The following is a 3,502-nucleotide window of genomic DNA, read 5'->3' as shown; positions in this document are numbered from 1 at the left end:
TCCAGAGCAAAGAAGGATGAAGAAAACCAAAATTCATGGAAACAGTTAGTCCTAGTGACTGGTACACCATCTGATCTGCAGTGTATATAACTATGAGACCAGAAGAACTAGATGGTGGCCGGCTACCACTGTCATCCACTTGGAAGGGGATCTATGTAGGAGACCCTGGATTGAGAGGGAGAACAGTGTGGAACAAAACTAAAAATCATTTGGAGAAAAAAAAAGGGGGAGGACCAGGTTTGCTGGTCCAATAGAGCCTGGTGGAACCTCTGAGACTATGGCCCTTAGCTGCCTTTCGGGTCTGGAATTGAACCCACACCTGTGGTTTGCATCCAAACAAAAGATAGGCATATGAGTTGAACATTTACCTCAAGTAGATACAGTCCTTGGAGAGAGCAATCATGGGAGAAAGAAGGGCTACTTATGCATAGGGAGACATCTCAGGGGGCAGGAGTGTACGGAGGGATGGACACTGGGAAGAGGTAACTATGGAGAGGAAGTGGGAGGGGAGCTGTTGTATTGTGGTAAACTGTGGTCAATGACATGAGACAAAGTATATGTGAACTTATGTATGGAAAGTGAATTTGCTCTGTAAATCTTCACCCAAATCACACACACACACACACAAAAAAAAATGTTTTCTATTCAGTAGATTTGTGCAGGGACTAACAGTAAGAAGTGTCCTCCCCTATGTGAGATCTACTGGGCTTGGAGTTAACTGATCACCTGCTACTTTTCTCTAACAACAGAGTAGCACTTAGGACATTTTCACTCACTTCTATAAATGAGAAAATTATCTCCATGGTGCACTAGAAGCATTAATTCCTCTTCTCGAAGACCAATTTACCCACAAGAATAATTGTATTCACCTTTTCTGTGGAATTATAGACTTTTCCTACCTAGTCTCTGTTCTTCCCAAACTGCTTCATGGTTCTGAGTATGTATGATGTTGAGATTGGTCATCATGGCTACTGAACTTCTTTGTGGAGGCAAGGCCCTTTCTACAAAACCATCATCAGAGATTTCCCTGAAGTAGGATGAGCATTTTGTTTTTAGTATAGAGGCCAAGTATACATTCCTTTGATATTTGTAACTCTTTTATATGAACATAATTTCTAAACGTATGTAGAAAAAAAAAGTGAGAAATAAATCATATATCCTTGTTACACACATTTTTTGCTTTATTCTATTGTTCTATTTTTTGCAGTGAGATTATTTCATTCAAAAGAGGTTTATTCATAAAAACTATTTGCAGGAAAATGTATTTAGTATGAACAAAATTGCAAGAGGTCAATTTTGGTCTCACTCTTGAGCTACAATAATACTGTGTATTTGCTTTATGCCAAGAAGAAGCATCTTTATGTTATAAAAGATATATTTTTAAATGTAACATGTAGACTTTTATCTGGATTCTTAAAAAGTTTTTTGGGTCAGATTCTAATATAATTTCACAGGAAAACTCCTATTAAGACTGACTGACATCTAATATAAATCTAAAGTAATTATAGTTTATTAAAGAGATTGTGTTGTACTTACTCTGAAAATGAATCAGGCCCAAAGTGAGTAAATCCGAGCCTTTGGAGCATCTCTACTAACTTGCTGAAACTACAGTGGTCCAGTGGGGGTGGAGCATTACAAGGCAGCATTTATGCAGATTCACCCAAGTTTCAGAAACGGAAAAGTTCTAAAAACTCACCTGTGTAATTTCCAAATAAATATTTTATCACACTGAAGTGTGAAACCTTTAAGAAACTTTATTAAAGTCTACCCTAAGTTGGCTAGAGCACAAGATTTTCAATTTAAAATTCTTTCTCTGTGCTTCTTTTATCTTTCATAAAAATATTTGAAATGTTTCACCATCTCACTAATTAATGAGTGCATGTTGTGAGTATACACAAAATACCACAGGAAACAACTCTAAACTAGAAAAGGGGAAAAGGAAGGAATGGTTCATGTGCATGTTCTTAAGGGACACATTATATCACTGGTGCATAATGCTTTCTTTATATCATATTCTACACCATGACATATGATATAATGCTATATTTAATTAATATAGGTTATTTTTCATGTCTATATATTAGTATGTTCCAATAGAAACAATGAATAACATTCTAAAGAAAATGAAGTTTTTGGATGTCTACTTATACCATCTTAGAATTAAGTTAGTGGAATTAGGTTTTGAAATTTTTCATCAGAAGATACTAATTAACCACTAACTCTTCTCCTCTCCAAATGGAGAAATAAAATTTCACACAGTAATTAACTCAGGAAGTTAATGGCAAATACTGAGTTAGGTCAACTTCATTTTCATTTTAAGAAACATTCCTTTTTAAACTCTAAATTATCAAAAATGATGGCAATATATAAAAAATCAGCTTCCTCAAGTGAAAATTCCAAATGGAGGCTGATAGCCTTACCTTCCAAATAATGTGCTAGCTTAAATTATAAAGAATTACTTTCAGAATAGTGGCATGAGGAGATCCACAGACCCTCTCCCCAACAAAAGATATAACAGGTAAAATTAAAAAAAAATTAAAGTCTATGAAAATTGTCCTAAAGGGATACAGCATATAAAGAACCATTTATTCAATAAAATCTACTAAATCCTGGTAAAATCTGCAAGAGTCTATGGTATTGAGTCATGACCCATTCCCCCCATCCACCCTAGCTTAGGGTGTTGGGAGCTCCCTATTGGCTGATGGTTGACAAGAATATGAGGCTCCCTGTCCTCTCAGGAGAGGGATGTTATCACCAAGAGAGGCCACCACCACCCACTGCAATAGAGTCGATTCCACCTCATAGTGACCGGTAGTTTCCAAGGCAGTAAATCTTTACTGAAGTAGATTGCCTCCTCTTCCTCTTGCAGAGCAGCTGGTGTGTTTGAACCACCAACCTCTAGTTAGCAGCCAAATGCCTATCCACTATGCCACCAGATCAGTATTTCTTACCACCTCGTTGATGTTGTTGTTATGTGCCATCAAGTCGGACCCAACTCATAGCAACCCCTCCTTGGGTTTCCAATGCGGTATCACTACAGAAGTAGATTGCCCAACTTTACTTCCAAGGAGTGGCTGATGGGTTTGACCCACCAGCCTTCTGGTTAGCAGTCAAGTACCTTAGGCACTACACTACCAGAGCTCCTCTTATGGCCTCATCCATCTATAAATTAGAGGTTAAGTTCCTGAGGAATGCAGCTAAGAAGTCAAGGCTCCTTACTCCACCCAGCTCCTACTTACATGGATCTACCCCAGGTATGGCAGGTCAGGAATACTGAAGTCTTGATCACCTCACCAAAGCTTGTTAGTATAGCAGGATCCATGTTGGAAAATGCAAACTGAGAATATGAGGATATACTGCTGTCACCCAGGACTCTGCTGCTAAAGCAGATGGGTCACTCCAAGACAAGTAGGCCACTCTCCCTAATCTCAGCTCTAGAGCTGGGGCTCAAAATTTTTCTCAGGGGAAGAACTATTATTCATGAGATTCCCGCCCCCCCCCC

The sequence above is a fragment of the Orycteropus afer genome, unplaced genomic scaffold (genome assembly GCF_000298275.1).
Source record: "Orycteropus afer afer isolate SDZICR_OR568_19922 unplaced genomic scaffold, OryAfe1.0 scaffold00060, whole genome shotgun sequence".
NCBI classification, from domain to species: Eukaryota; Metazoa; Chordata; class Mammalia; order Tubulidentata; family Orycteropodidae; genus Orycteropus; species Orycteropus afer.
The sequence above is the reverse complement of the archived record's forward strand: the minus strand, read 5'-3'. Positions refer to the sequence as shown.